The sequence below is a fragment of the Euprymna scolopes genome, chromosome 2, assembly GCF_053919585.1.
Source record: "Euprymna scolopes isolate OS-2025 chromosome 2, ASM5391958v1, whole genome shotgun sequence".
In the NCBI taxonomy this organism is placed as follows: domain Eukaryota; kingdom Metazoa; phylum Mollusca; class Cephalopoda; order Sepiida; family Sepiolidae; genus Euprymna; species Euprymna scolopes.
The window spans coordinates 185,868,895-185,885,036 of record NC_136483.1 but is presented as its reverse complement, the minus strand read 5'-3'; positions in this window follow the sequence as shown (position 1 = coordinate 185,885,036).

The following is a 16,142-nucleotide window of genomic DNA, read 5'->3' as shown; positions in this document are numbered from 1 at the left end:
AACTTGAACCATAAACATGTCAGCACTGAAATTCGTGGCACGCGCATAGTTATTTATAAGGTGCTCGCAAATCGAAGAATCATACGTATTACTCAGAACATCCGAAGGCGAAAACCAATCTTTATATACGGCATAATCACGTTGACACACCGGTTCTCCTCAGATAACCGAAGTTAAGCAACGTTGAGCGTGTTTAGTACCAGATGGGTGACAATTTGGGAATTCTAGGCGCCGCATGTGCTCTCTGCTTATCTCGGCATTTGTTTTCAGCCGTCTTGTATATATATTTCACTTGCCACTGGTATTTAACAATGTTGACTCAGGAGAGGTGTGGTTGTGATTACGCAACTCCTGTCACAAAAATTTCACGCGCAGTGGGTATCCATAGTCTGTACAAGACTGAAGGAGCCTGTGTTTTATATATATGTATATATATATATATATATATATATATATATATATATATATACATATACATATATATACATATATATACACATATACATATATATACATATATATATATACATATACATATATGTATACATATACATATATATACACATATATATATATATACATACATATATATATACATATATATATACATATATATATATATAACATTAAATAAAAGATGAAGAATAAATATTATATATAATTTTTTATATCATTAGAAAATAAGGTAACGTTAAGGGGAAGATTTTTAAAAAGTTGTTTTTAATTTAATATTATTGTTTGCTAAACTTTATATTGCTTAGCTTTTCTTACCTTGATATTGTTAAATATTTATTAATTGATAACTTAATTGTATATATATATATATATATATATACATATATATATATATATATATATATATATATATATATATATATATATATATACTATTTCGGCATCATATTTTTATTTGTCTATCGTTTTCTTAGGTATGGGAATACATATATATATACTTGACATATATAAAAGTAGATGTTAGTAATAGCAAGAAAGAAAATTCGCTCCTTTTCACTTCCGGTTCCTGCTATTCATTTCGCTAGATTATTAAACATGATTAAACAGACATTATTAACATGGAGAAAAAGAGGAGGTTATAGTATCTGATAGCAAGATAATCATAAATCAAAAGGGACCATATCTTTCTTGTCACCGTGGTCCTGTTTTCAGAACAGAAATAAGAAATAAAAAGGCAAATCATAGAGTCTTAAATTCCTGCTAAATAACAGAAAAAGGTTGCTAAGGAGAGTACAACTTGCTTCTAAAATCTAAAATAATTAGGTGACCGGATATGTGGCATGCTGATGTATGCGGACGCTTTCTACGAAAATAAATTCATAAGCCGTAAGAAACAAGAATACGATGAAAAATAAATATAGACGACACCCTTGAATAAAGATGGCTGCCGGTGGATAATAATAACTGCTATTTGAACGGCCATTTGAACGGCATTAGTGTTTTTGTTTACGTGATAAAGAAGAAAAACAATAAGAGAAAGAAGGAAGAAAACAAGAAAAGGAATAATAATAAGAAGAAGAAGAAGAAAAAGAAGAAGAGGAAGAAGAAGAAGAAGAAGAGTAATGCTAATAACAACTACTTTATCCAATCAGCAAGAATAGGCTGCAGTGTTATCAGGGTTATTTTCATTTTTGTGTTCAATTAGGGACTACTGTCCTGTGAAATGACAGTTTTCTTTTAGATATTGATCGAATCGTGCGGATCTGGAAGAAACACGAGGCAGCCAACATTGTTGACACATCTTTCGAAAATGTCATTCTTCAATTCTATTATGAACTAAATATTAAATTCTGTCAGTTGAACCTGCGATCTAAAATTTGTCTCTTTATTATTCCATGATAGTGCAATTCTCATAACTAGATTTTTAGCCCGTGGAAAACGAGGCAAAGTTATAGCCCGTTTACTTAGATGAGTGCTTTATGCCAAATTTCTAGAATACACGTTGCATACATATCTACATCAATTCATATTAATCCACAGATTTTAATCAAAATGATACTACAATACGTAGTTCGCTGCACCGTTTCGTAACAAAGTTCAATGCAAAATTTCAGCCAGATCGGCTTAATAGTTTCCAGAAAAAGTGAGATTAAATTGTGATGGCAATTGCCTGTTGATCCTTATTTATCCCGAAGTATGTATCGAACAAATACCGCTTTTTCTCGGAAACTACTAGGCCGATATGGATTAAATTTGTATGTCCCTTTGCTGTGATAAGTGATTCGAACTGAGTATTATGGTATCTGTTTGATGCACAGTTAGGAATTAAGAGGGATTGATAGGGACTAGTATTTAATACAAAAATGGGCACAAATTTCAAAGCATTTAATCAACAAACAATAAACCAATTATTTAATGTTAACAGAATATAACATTTGCCTGGGCTGGAAAGTTTAGTACATACATTATATATATATATATATATATATATATATATATATATATATATATATATATATATATATATATATATATATAATGTATATATGTTTAAAGGTACAAAATTTATATAATAATTTAAATACAATGTGCGGAAATTTCTCGAGAACTCTTTCGGCTATCATCTCGTCAGGAGAAATTGATAGCATACAAAACAATATTACTGGCGAAATTAAAGGGCACTACGGGGCAATTTGAATGTGTCAGGAATAAGAAAAAAAAGAAAGAAAAAAAACGAAAAAACAAAAAACAAAACAAATTTTAATCGTGTTTTTTCTTTCTTTTTTTTTCTTATTTCTGGCACATTCAAATTCCCCAGTTGTGCTTTGTAATTTCGTCAATAATATTGTTTTTGTATGCTATCGATTTTTTCTGACGAGATGATAGCCGAAAGAGCTCTCGAGAAATTTCCGTACATTTTATTTAAATCATTATATATATATATATATATATATATATATATATATATATATATATATATATATATATATATAAATTATTAGTACTATAGTAAATTCGAGAGCGAGTTGATGCAGTGATTGCAGGTGGTTAAATGACTTACTAGAGGGCTTTCTAACGAATGACAAAAAATATTTTTGTATAGTTTTAAAGGTTAAAAACTTCAAAGACTATATATATATATATATATATATATATATATATATATATATATATATAATCTCATTGGCTTATCTACTAATTGCACTACCAAAATCCTGCCTATGCTTAAATATCCTGATAAGAAACTATAACCATAAAGACAGAAAAGGGAGATAACACTTAAGTTTTACTGGAGACAAATTTATCTAAATGGAGCTCCAATTTCTAAACTAGAAGCAGCTTCCGGGTTATATTCATTTGTGGGGCGAGGGATCTAACCAACCCATATATCTTATGATCCTCATTAAATTAAGATAAGCAAACATTTGGGTAGCCGCAAGATTTAGTTTTAAATATCTCCAACCACACATGATTGAAATGAAAATTGCCACATCGACCGAAGGAAGAAAGATGGACATCTCATCATCTGTTGTCCAATATCTGTAATTTCTTCCATAATGCTGGAGTTTTGGTGAACTATTATGTTCTGCTTTGGTCACATTTGTCGTCTAGATGCCAACATATATCCCTCTGATTTTTCCTGGAATTTCCGCTGTCTGGATGGTTCTACTGTGTTGTGTCCAATACTCGTTGTTATACCGTGTATTAGTTCACTTAGATTTTCTTCTTAAAACCCGAAAGATCTGTCGGTTACTATTTATGGTTAACTGCTTTTATTTTGCAATAGCGGTTCGCTTCGCTTTAACATGAGTTTTATCGACAGACTTTCTATTCAAATCAGGAACATGAATCTGAGACCTTCTCTCCATATATTCCCACTAATGGTGCCGTTCCTAAAAAGGTCACCTATATTTCAATGATAGAGATTCTATTCTGTAGAGTTCTCAAATTTATTGACAAACTGTTGCGCAGGTTCTGACTGGCACATCTTGTCACGTCGATGCTTGGATTCTTTTACTTCGTGCTATGATGGAACCTCTAGAGCCAGACTTTAACTCTGCAGCACAGAAATGAACGCTCTGTCTCACACAAACTGTTGTGTAAAGAACGTCTACAAAGAACGTGTCTCGACAGAATAAGATCCAGTATGGATGTCTCTAGACCTTGTGCTTGAGATGGTCTTAAAGGAGGAATTAGCTACATATAAAATTTCGTCTGTCCACGATGTGAACGATTTCTTGCCGTTGTCCTTATGTTGCCGAGAGCAAACTGCCCTAAAGGTCATTAATCATTAACCAATTTCAGAGTGACGTCAGTGAGGAGAATAAGTTAATTCTTGAAGACACTCCTGATTGTGGGTGGCAACTCATCATAAAACCCGTTTTCAACATCCGGTTTGGTAGAGAGTGCTGTAGTGTACATACTAACTAGAGTAACAGTATTTGCAAAGAGGGTGGTGTTTATTAGAGCCGTTGCTGTCTGGTTCTATAATAATTAGTACTTTACGCCAATATTGTGTACTACGAAATAGATACACATTATTTACCATTCTCCCACCGCGAGGGGATGTAACACAAGGTCGCAATAAAGGATAAATTAGCTAACGCCTCCAAAGTAGAAACACATCCACCCTGCAGAAATATATGAGTAGTCACGTCGGCATTCCTCGGTGAGGGCGTCTCAGATAACAAGTGATAAATTTGCTATTTCTTAAAGTATCAACCCGACAACTAGAAGATCATCGAAATGGCTAAGTTTCGGTCGGACGTAATACGAGATACACACACCCAGAGTATATTTATGCAGTTTGGAAAATAGTTCTATGTCAATATAGTTCGTTGGAACTATTCCCGTACCAGATACATGTTAAATCATCGTCCTTCAGTGACGCAAGGTATGCCAGATAAACGTGTTTATTGTAGAGCGGCATGGTCCACAGAAAGTTGCGCGAGCTTATCGTTTTAGGAATCCCCGGAAAAGCCAGCAAGCATATCCCGAACGTTTTTACAGCTTGATGTTAGAGCCATTTTATTCTTATTTTTGTTGTCTGGTGCAAAACTTGTAGTCAAACGTGTTCGATTTCCCCAATTAAGAAAACAAACGGTTGTCGAACACTTTTATGGCTAGTTGCTTGTTGGCTTTAGGCGATCAATAGCTGTCTTGTTAACTCCAAAAATCTTCCCCACCGACACTTTACACCAATCAAACTGTGGCTTATAACAAGCATTTGCCATTGTCTGTGTTGCGTTCACAGCAAATTCGAAGCTAGAGTGTCAGCTCCAATTGTAGTGCATTTGTTTGTGTGATCTTTGGTTGAAATATGAATGGCAGGATATTGCCACTTGTTAAGAAAACAAAATAATAGCTACAATATTGCACTTGTTACGTCGCATAATTACCATAACATTTTGTGCACAACGACTGTCTAGCCTTTAAATTAATACTCTTAAGATGTGAATATTGAACCTTAATTCAAACCATTACATAAAAATAATTTTATAAAATCAAGAGTAGGTTCTCTACATTGTAATGTAGATTGTAATGTATTATGGGCTGTCACTGTGGGAAGGCATACTTCCGGTGCATCACAGTGGGTTTCTAATTAGAGCAGGCAATTAATCGATTTGATTGAAAAGTGGGAAATTTTATTCCTTTTGATGATAATAAAAGTATGATGTGACACAAATTCTAATCCTAATCCAGTCCCATGTAACACTAGGTCTCTCTATTGGTAAAGATAATAATGTTTTCTCTGAAACACGGGTACACATAAATACACATGCTTATTATTGATTTTTTTAGCATGCCTTTTTAAATAAAAATCATTATACTTTTAAACCCGTTGAAAACTCGAAAAAGTTATTGCCTTAAAATGCGTGCTCTGTGTCAAAGCAATGGTTGAATATTGTTAGATGTATGCCCATGTTTGCATTAAATACTAATCCTTATTAACGTATACCATGATACTTTATTCACTGCACCTTATTATAAAAATGGTCCATACAAAATTCCAGCCAGATCTGCCAAGTAATACCCGAGAAAAAGTGGAACGAAAAGAGCAAACTAAAAGGAATATAATATGCGTGAATTTTTTTAATCTACTGAATTAATACTTTTTTATATTCCATTACGCGTTGCAGTATTTACTCGGACAGTTCCACACCACCTTTATGTTTGCTTACTAAAATTTAACCAAGACATAATGGTACTAAACCATTCTTTATTTTCTTTATTAAATTTATGGAGTATTAAGATGAAATTGAGATTTAAGAAATGCTAGCAGGTCACCGGCGTTGCCCGGTCGTAAAATACGCCTAAATATTAAAATTTAATTTATGCAGATTTTTTTAATTTATTATAAACAGAAATCCCGTAGGTATTAAACGTAACGTTAAAGCCATTTTTTAAAAAAATGTAGTTTAAAAAAAAACGGAAAAAAACTGAGACAGATATGCGAGTATTATATTTTTGCTAAACAGTTCATTTTTTGCAAGTAAAATACTCGAGCTGAGATCGAAACTATAACCTAAAGACAGTGAGTCAAGTACGGTAACCATTAGACCAGCTTGACACTGTCTACAGAATTTTTTTAAAACCTACTTATTCTTAACATAAGGAAGCTGTCATGTTTCACGACTGCGCATGCGCAGTCGTGAAACAGTTGATAAACAGATAAAATTCGACGACCCCAGGTACCAATTTTTCAATTTAGTCCCCTTTTTTTTCCGGATGAAAATTCGTTAAAATTTTTCCATATGTCTGAATGCAGTATATAAAAAAAAATTCAACTTTGTAGATAAACACATTCGTTGAATATATAGGTTAAGACGTGTCCTCACATCCACATTCTCGCTTTATAGATATATAGGTGGATTGTTTGCTGTGGATCAAATTCAATGAAAATCTGAAATATTTTAATTTTTAAATTTGAGGTGGTATCGTTATTATGCTTCGCAATCTCTTTAAAAATAAACTCAAATTTAAGATATGTGTATATATTACCTACTGTTTAATATATATTAAAATTTCATAAACACCGAAGATATCTGAAGTCTTACCTCATTTAGCTCTTTTTCAGTAAAATGGAATTTAACAAAATATAGCTCACATTATCAACCCTAATACCTAGCAATTATGTTCTAAACTTCATAGCGATTGTTTAAGTAGTTTATGAATTGTTCCTTTACAAACAAATATGTAACTTTGGTTTGCTAACGATAAATGTTAGATTGTATTTTTTTTTACACGGTGGTCACCACTTATCAAGGCCCGGAAGCCACTCAGGGATAAGGGTTATTGCAAGTACAGTACGTTAGTGTGGAGATTTAATGAAGTGTTTACTAAAGGGGGCGGTTCATTAGGAATTTGTTTATATATATATATATATATATATATATATATATATATATATATAGTGAGAGAGAGAGAGAGAGAGAGAGATTCTAACCTAGAAAACAGCAATTATTCCCTCTTTGTCAGAAACATCGTTTATGGAATTTGCGGACTGAAGGACAAAATCATTTTGTTGCCGGAAGTAAACTCAAGGTCCACTTTCTACTTTCCTTTATGTCTTATAGTTGAGTTTTCGGAAACTTACGATCAAAATTTTTCTCTGGCATCACAAAGTTATCTTCCACGCCATTGATTTTAAACGAAATGCCGTGAATAATTATTGCATCAATTTTAATAGAAAACTAGAAGACAAATGGTATAATCGAATAACAGAATAACGGTCTCCGCAGAAGTTCACAAAATAAAAAAATATATACCTGGTTAACATAAAAAGAAAGAAATGTTTGACATCATAATCACTTATGTTCATTTATACGTATAGTTTTGTTGAATAAAAAGAGGTTCGTATTTTGAGGGTTCTTCGGGCTATTGTTCCCATTTTGAGTATTATACACACAACGTTTCGGTCAATATAACCTCTGACCTTCATCAGGAGTATCTTGTCAAACTCAAAGATCTTTCTCTCAAACTCGGGAATCAGCAATTTCGGACGGAACCCTTTATTAAATCCATGGGAGTAGCATGCTCTCATCCCACGGCTATGGCGTGGCTTAAATAAACGCCTCTCTTTAGAATTCTGTACATATTTCCGAGTTCGACAAAAAAAATCCCGCGTTCGATAATATACACCTGATAAAGGTCCGAAATATTGTAAAAATAACAGACGAGAACATTCGTCCTAAGAATCCAAATATGATGGGGCGTGCAGTAAGTAATGCCTCTGACCCACTTCCAGTGTCTGATCTAGCTGACATTTTGCAGGTGCAATGATTTATATCTCTACGGGTTATGTGCCAAATTACAGCTCTGTACTAACTGTTGTTTCTGTTTTACACGTGTTTGAACTGAGTCAGATGTGAAATGGAGCCTGTTGAATGTCGAGCAGTAATCCGGTTTTTGTATTTGAAAAGACGCACACCACAGGAGACTTTTTATGAAATGAAAGAAACTTATGGTTATAATGTCCCATCATATGACCTTGTAAAACGCTGGCATAGTGAATTCAAACATGGTCGCCCCCCCCCCCTTCTGCCATTGACGAGGCTGCCATTTTGGAAGATCGGCGCATTACTATTCGCCAAATAGTCCAAGATGTCGAGATTAGTACAGGGTCCGTGGAAACTATCATTCATGACCATTTTCATATGCATAAGGTGTCTGCAAGATGAATTCCCAGGTTGCTCACACCATTCCAGAAGCGAGAACACGTCGAGTGCTCGAGGATGAATTTAGAGATGTGCCAAGAAGATGAGTCAAAGTTTTTCAAAACCTGGGTCCATCACTATGATCCAGAGACCAAAGCCCAATCAATGCATTGGAAGCACTTGTGCTTACCAACTCCAAAGAAGGCAAGGGTGCAACCCGCCGCTGGCAAGGTCATGCTCACAGTCTTCTGGGACCAGGACGGAGTAGTGATGATAGATTTCCTGGCAAAGTGTACCACAGTTACAGGAGCCTATTATGCTTCACTTTTGAGGAAATTAAGGAAGCTATCAAAATCAAGAGGCGGGACAAGATCAGCAAAGTACCCTCCTCCTGCAGGACAACGCTCCGGTCCACAACTCACATGTCGCCAGATCAGAAGCACGGGCGTGTGGTTATGAAATCTTACCCCATCCTCCCTACTCTCCTTACCTTGCACTCTCTGACTTTCACCTCTTCTCAGCCATGAAGTTGTTTTTGAAAGGAAAGCGTTTCCCAGATGATGCAGCTTTGATTTCTGAAGTCACGTCGTGGTTGGAGGACCAACCTGGTGTGTTCTACAAAAACGGTCTCCAGAGCTGCATCAAACGATTGGAGAAATGCATAACTCTGGGTTGTTCCTATGTAGAGAAAGACATAACTGTACAAAGTTTCGTTGCTCTACTGCTATGGGAAGTGGTTCAGGGGCATTACTTATTGCACACCCTTGTAATAAGAATAATTATTCTTATTACAAGGGTGTGCAATAAGGATTGATTATAATCAATCCTCATCTCAAAAATTCGGAAACGTAAGAAATAGGATAGTTGTTTAAAAGATTCAAAAACAACAAATGATATCGAAGTTTTAGCATTAAAGCACGCATGCGTGTCTTTGAAATGAGAAATGAGAAGCTTTCTTCTTATTTGAAAAGGCTTTAGCAATTACAGTGTATTAATGCGCGCATAATGGAAGGATGTTCTCATGATTAAATAATGTTACTTCGTCGAATAACCGGAAGTGGAGAAAGTGTGAATAAAGTCATAACAACAAGAAAATAGTAATGGATGATTTTTCTTAGAAATAAAGAAACAGTGGACCGAAAAGGAGGACACACACACACACACTCACACACAGAAACATGTAATTAGTTTCCATAAAAGGAATAGGAAGAGTTTACATTAGTAGGGTAGTAGTTTTTAGAATACTTGATTTAGAATCCTGCATAAGTCTTTTTGTTTAACTGGATACGTTTTTTTTTATGAATTGAAAGAATTTAACATACGAGATACAAAAAAACATTGCAAAACTGTGAAGCGTCTGATATTGAATATTAGGGAAATGCGACACGAGAAATCGAACTTGGCTCGTGGGTTTTAGAATTACTGATACTTAATTCATAAAATAAATAAAAGAGCGTTAGATTACATTTTTTTTTTTTGAAAGTAAGAGATAAACAGAAAAAAAGGGTCAAAGTTTTAAACAGAAACTCATCGCTAAAACTAGGATGGAGAAAAACAACAAAGGAAAGTTGAACGGGTCGACATTTAACATGTAAGAATATGGCATCGAATGTCAGGCAACACCGATAATTGACCGGTTCAAACATTTGATACGTATGAATGGAAGATGAATTTCTAACCGGCGCTGGTAAATTGGTAAATAAACACGGCAAGCTGCGAAGTCATGGGTGGAATCTTGCCTTTTCTGTTGCTGAGATCGAAACGTCGAGTGACGTGACGTCAGTCATCTTGCGATCCGCGGTCTGTCAACTTGACGTTGACAGTAAATCAGTAGAGAAGTTTCTGGACGAGAGGCCGAACGTGTCGAATCTCGTATCGACAGAAGAAGCGAATCAGGCTCAACTCCTAGCACGACCACGATAACGATCTTAGAAAATTAGACGTTCGCAGTGTTCGACACTCAACTGTTATACATTCATGTAACAAGTAATTAGTGTTTTATTTTACTTTTATAATACATTTAGACTTTTTACTTATAACAAGTAGTCTGTCTTTCTTCTTGTTATGACGTCACCAGTCTGATTCGAGTGACTTACTGGAGAACATCCGACTTCCTTTTTAGCGCGTGTCGACTTGGATCGAAGACAACCTGGGCAAGTAGGCACCCGCTGGCGTCACCCATACGACAAGAAGGAGCTGTGACCCAAAAGGTCATAACATAAAACGTAACTGTTATTAAATTCTGTACAATCCGATGCGGAAAGTAACTGATGTACTCTCCAAGAACAAAGTAGAAGTTGATGCAGTGCAACGTCACATCTTAGACATACGAAGAGTTTCCTTACCTGCAGAAGAGGAACTCGATGAAGACGCCCGGATTAGATGATGTAATAAGAGACCTATTATTAATCTTGAAATCAAGGGATGTTTAAATGCTTTCAAATATAAATTGGTACAACTCTGTTTTTCTGCAAACTGTAGTGTTCGTTAGTAGATAAAACAAAAAGAAAAGAAAAAAAATGACTGCTCTTTTTCTTTATATTTTTGCTGGTATGTGACCTGATATGCAAATGAAATGCTTCCGGCTTTGAATAAGAAGGCTGATATTTCAGAGACTCGAGCAGTTTGGATTTGGATGTTAGAGCAGATGACTGCAGATTTACCAGTTTTTGAGTTTCTATTTTTGACAGCAGAGTTACGAGTTTTGGAGTAGTGAGTTTTGACATCAGTGCGTAAAATTTAATATGGGAAATTATTACGTGGAAAGTATAGTACAGTTTATTCATGACTAGTTAACCACGGTAACATTCAATAAATGCTTATTTTTAAAAAAATAACATTTTAATTTTTGATAATCCGCAAAACAGTAAAAATAAAAGAATATTTTTATTATTTTCTTTTACATAGGCATCACCACTTATCAAGGCCCACGGGCCAGTCGAGGATAAGGATTAATCACAGTAGTCAATTGGATTATATAGTAATTGCCAGAAATGAAAATTCAGTAAATTTGTTAACTTGGTTACCTTTAATGCATCTAAAACCAAACTCCTATCCTTACATCATCAACGCTCTGATCCCCATCTGGCATCAATTGGGATGGATGGCTCTCGTCTGGGAGAGGCCCCGTGTTTTGACAAGCTTCTGGGTTTGACCTTTACTCCTGATCTGAAATGGAACACGTACATCAAGTCTGTTGCCAAGGTCGCTGGAAAGATGGTGGGATCCTTCTACCGGTCCAGAAGATATCTCACTACTGATGCAATTCTCTATCTATATAAAAGCCAAGTACGTCCAAGGATGGAATACTGCTGCCATATCTGGGCAGGAGCTGCTAAAAACAGCCTATCCTGCCTTGACAGAGTTAAAAATAGACTTCGTGGCTTAGTGTGGGATGCCTTTTTCTCTACCTTGCAACCTATCTCCCACAGAAGAGACCTTGCGAGCCTATCCTTGTTTTATCGTTATTTCCATAGCAGGTGCTCGTCTGAACTCCAATCTCTTGTCCCCCCTCGCCAATCTTTCACGAAAAACACCCGTCTAGTCGAATCTACTGTGAAAATTTTCCCCCACTCTTTATGTCTGCCTAAATAAAAACGTGGATTCCATGAATAAAGCTTCTTTCTTAGAACTGCACGCCTGTGGAACTCTGTTCCGTCTGCCTGCTTCCCACCTGACTACAACTTGGATGTGTTCAAGTCCAACGTTAACAAATTCCTAATGAACCGCCCCCTTAAGTAAACACTTCATCAAATCTCCACACTAACGTAATGTACTTGCAATAACCCTTATCTCTGAGTGGCTTCCGGGCCTTGATAAGTGATGACCACTGTGTAAAAAAAAACTTACGGGGAACGGCTTATCAAGAACTTGTTTACATTGGACTTGAAGACAACCATATTGTAGTCAGCTGGAAAGCAGGAAAACGGAAAACAGTTCCACAGGCGTGCAGTTCTAAGAAAGAAGCTTTGTTCATGGAATCTACGTTTAGGTTTAGACACAGATAAAGAGTGTGGGGGGAAATTATTGATAATGTTTTCGGCTAGACGAATGTTTCTTGCGAATGTTTGGCGAGGGGGGACCATAGATTGAAGCTCAGTCGAGCACTTTCCATGAAAATAACGATAAAGCAAAGACAAACTCGCTACATCTCTTCTGTGATAAAGTGGTTGCAGGGAAGAAAAAAGGACATCTCCTATGAGGCTATTTTTTATCTATATATTACTAGATCTTTCCACAAGATAGTATCAGCTGATATGATTGATATTTTTTTTGCCAATACATAAATATATTTTGACTCGTTAATGCACTATATCATAGTTACTTAATCTATCTCATGCAAATACTAAGTCGCATGTCGTCTTCCACAAAACAAGAAGAAGAATCAATATATTACCAATACTTGTAGGATCACTTAGGAAAAGACCCAAAGAACATAGAAAAATGCTAAGAGAAATCGGAATCAAGATGAAGATTGAGGCCATACAATGGACGGTACGGCTGAAAACAGCTACAATCTTAAGTAAACACTCGAATGCGGAAACTAACCCACTTGAACTACAGACGTTTATATGGAAACTGCGACAGAAATAAAAGATAGAAAAACCTCATGGTACCAAAAAAACTGAAACCGAAAAATGTTTAATTAAAAACGCTCCCTACACCCAAAAATGGTTGTGTTGGCGTCGCCGAGCATCACACCATATAGTTGTGAACGATCAAGGAGGATTAAAAGACCGAGGAAAGATAGCACTAACCAGACCTCCACTGGATAAGTGCAAAGAGGACAGTGATCTTCGAGAGGCATGAAATTGTCTCAAATTCTGACGAAGGTTAATGGCTTCCGCCAGAAATCAAATTGTTATCGGCTTTTGCGATAATGCAAATTCATTTGCAAAAGTTATAAAAACAGGTGGAGAGTATTGGAAATCTAGGAAGCCTTATTGTCATCTAGACTCCCTGGAACACCGCCGGTTGTTGTCAGTGAGTAATCTCTGATGATTGCTTGTGACAATCCCAAGTGAGTACACATAATAGAAACAATAATCGAAAAATATACATATGTATGTGAGGTGGAACCGATCTCATGTGATAGTGCATACTATTGTCATGAAGTGTCAAGGAAAATGAGAAGATTGCGATGGGAGAGCACCAACCAGACATTCACTGGAATGCTGTGGCAAATACTCAGATTCCAGAGAAGACTAACGGTCGTTGTCAGTGAGAAATCATTGGCAAATTGCTGTTGCTATAGTCAAAATGATTTAAAACTGTTATCGTAAGCAGCGGAGAGTGCTGAAAATTTAAGCTAATTTGTTGTCACTCAGACTCCAGGGAAGACCACCGGTTATTGTTAATGAGAAATCAAAAATAATAAATTGTGTAAAAATTCCTACCAGTGAATAATAATAAAATATTTAAAGAGACTGAAAAGACCTAAGAGGAAAAGCACAAAAAACTCCATTGGAAGAGTACTGGGAGCACTGCGACCTTACGGAGGTTTATTGCTGTCAAAATTCCAACGAAACTAAAGCTCAATGTTAGCGAGAAATCAATGGCAAACGGCTGTTTCAATCAAACATTATGATTTACAAACGTTATTGAAAGAAGTGGAGAGTGCTGAATATCTGGGAGATCTTATTTTCACTCAGATCCCAGATACATCTATTATTGCCAGTAAAATTACTTACAATGATATATGTTAAAACTCCAAGTGAGTAAATAAAAGTAATAATTGGATTAAAAGAAGAGATTAACAATATACAACGTACGGATTGATGAAAACAGCTGAAATATTAAATAAAATCCTTAAGCGCAGAAATCAGGCCACGTAACCAACTGATATTAACCTACAACAGGTAAGTAGAAAGAGAAATAAAACCAAACATATCGAAAGAATATTGCATAATCTAAGGGAATTGAGATATTCAAAAGTCAACCACAACAAAATACACACATATGAGGCTAGTAATACGAAAATTAATGAAGGGCCAAAAAGGTTAGGAAGACGGAGGAAGAGAGCTGTCCAGATTTGAAGTTAGAATTAAAACGTGCACTGAAATTTTGGAGAAATCTTTGCTACTTAAATTCCAAGTAAACGTAAACCGTTTTGTTTTTTTTTAATCAGCGAGAATTCAATATTAACCAGCTTTTATTCGATAAGGCAAAATGATCCGCAACAGCTACCAAAAAGAGACGCAGAGTGCTGAAATATTAATATTTGCATGCGTATATATAAAAATAGCACGAAAATGGCATTTTCCACTTAAAGTTTAATGAAGCAAAGAAATAGAAAATTCTATTAGAATTCGACAGAATTTAGAGCAACATGTCGAGATACAGTGAGGATGATAAAAGAAACCCTATATAAAAGCAGAAAATGTAGGTAATAATCTTGAAAAAGAAAGGCAGATCAATAATAGGGGTATAGGAATAAAGAGAATGAAGGGATTATCAGAAAAGAAAAGGAAAAGAAAGAAAAATGAGAACAAGAAAACTTATGATACTCTCTGTAGTGATGCTGAGCGTAAATGAGGGCCTTTCTGAATTTCCGCTCTTATCCCTGACACTTATACTAACTATTATTTTTCAATTTTATTTTTATAATTTTACATTATCACGTTGAAAGCACATATACATGGTACAAGTTTTTTTGTTTTTTTTTAATTGGATCCGTAGGTAGAGAGAGAAAGAGAAAAAAGAAAGGCAAACAGTGAGACTAACTGAAGCGCATATATAGAGAAAGAAAATGGAAACAGAAAGAGATACAAAGAAAAGGAATGTAAAAGACAAAGAGACAAACGGACAGACAGACATAAAATGAGAGACTTTTTCTGATTATTGATTATCGATACTTATCGGGAGCATATCGATATAAAACTTCTCTAAGAACGCTCCCAAACATAGCAAGTATATTTTCGTGAAATTTCAAAAATATTTTTTTTAAATAAGCATAACCACTTATCAAGACCCAGAGACCACTCGAGGATAAGGGTTAAGAGCGTACAGTAGTCAATTGGACAATATGGTAATCGTTAGTAATGGAAATTCGGTAAATTTGTTAAGTGGAACGGCTCATCAAGAACTTGTTGGACGAAGACAACCATATTGTAGTCAGTTGGAAAGCAGGAAAACGGAAGACAATTCGCGTGCAGTTCTAAGAAAGAAGTTTTGTTGATAGAATCTACGTTTAGGTTTATGTACAGATAATGAGTGGGGGTGAATTATTGATAGTGTTTTCTGCTAGACGAGTGTTTCTTGTGAAAGTTTGGCGATGGGAGGGGCATAGATTGAAGCTCAGTCGAACACTTTCCATGAAAATAACGATAAAGCAGAGACAAAATTGCAACATCTCTTCTGTGATATAGAGGTTGCAGGGAAGAGAAAATTACATCTTCTACAAGGCTAGGAAATCTATTTTGAACTCTACCAAGGCAGGATAAGTCCTTTCAGCAGCCCCTGCCCAGATGTGAAAACAGTACTCCATCCTTGGACGTACCTGGGTCTTATATAGATAGAGAATTGCATTAG